Source organism: Piliocolobus tephrosceles, chromosome 6, assembly GCF_002776525.5.
Source record: "Piliocolobus tephrosceles isolate RC106 chromosome 6, ASM277652v3, whole genome shotgun sequence".
NCBI lineage: Eukaryota > Metazoa > Chordata > Mammalia > Primates > Cercopithecidae > Piliocolobus > Piliocolobus tephrosceles.
Window position 1 is genome coordinate 82,581,824 of NC_045439.1, and position 1,017 is coordinate 82,582,840.

Consider the following 1,017-nt stretch of genomic DNA (forward strand, 5'->3'; position numbering starts at 1 on the left):
CCATGGCTGGCTAATTTTTGTATTTAGTAGAGACAAGGTTTCACCATGTTGACCAGGCTGGTCTCAAACTCCTGACCTCAGGTGATCCGCCTGCCTCAGCCTCCCAAAGTGCTAGGATTACAGGCATGAGCCACCGTGCCCTGCCTGATTTTTTAAAAAGAGTAGGTAAAGGAAGCGGATTTAGCATGGTCTCAGAAAAAAGCTAACTAACTAAAAGATTCTATACCCAAATATTAATAGTGGTTCTCTTGGGCTAACCGGTGATGGGCTTGCAGGTGAATTTCTGTGTGTGTGTGTTGGGGGCAAGGCATGCATGTATGTGGTATGTGTGACTTATTTTCCTTTTCTGTGGTAAAAAGGTACTGGATCCATGAAGATTTTATAAGAATCTGTCACCTGAGTCCTGCAGTCTGCTAGCCCATTGTGGCAAGTCTATTCTACATCCATCACCCCTCTTAGGAAACCCCGTGATCACTTATTTGGCCTGCCAAAGAAAATCACAAACAAGTATGAGGAACCCCAGATCACACCACAAGGAGTGTGAGCGTGCTGTCTGGGTCACCAGCACTTAGAAGCCTAGAATGATTCGGTCCGAGGCTGCTCAGGCCTGTTCCAGATGGCTGGAAACAGGGGATGAGGGAAGGCAGCTAGCTACAACCCTACTGCAGGCAGAGTGCTGGCTCCCAGTGGTGTGGGAGCAGACCACTGCTCACTCCTCCCACTGGCTGGGAGCAGGGTCTGCCTTATTCATAGATGGGACTAGGCCATCACTTTGCTGGTATAATTAGAAAGTTCCAAGAGTTGCCCTTCCCTTTACTATCAAAAATATTTCTCTAAGGTGGAGGTTGCAGTGAGCCAAGATTGCACTGCTGTACTCCAACCTGGGCAACAGAGTGAGACTCTGTCTTAAGAAAAAAAAAAATTTCCCTAGTTTCCCATCAAGGGTTCAAAAATAATCACCAGATTAATTCCTTTTTTTTTTTTTTTTGAGACTGAGTCTCACTCTGTTGCCCAGGC

The 1,017-nt window shown here is 46.4% G+C and overlaps 1 protein-coding gene across 1 annotated transcript in view; it reads right to left on the reverse strand.

Moving 5' to 3' along the window:
- SORD (sorbitol dehydrogenase) overlaps positions 1 to 1,017 on the reverse strand; it is a 43,940-nt gene that overhangs the window by 7,254 nt on the left and 35,669 nt on the right. The gene's annotated exons all lie outside the window — the stretch shown is intronic.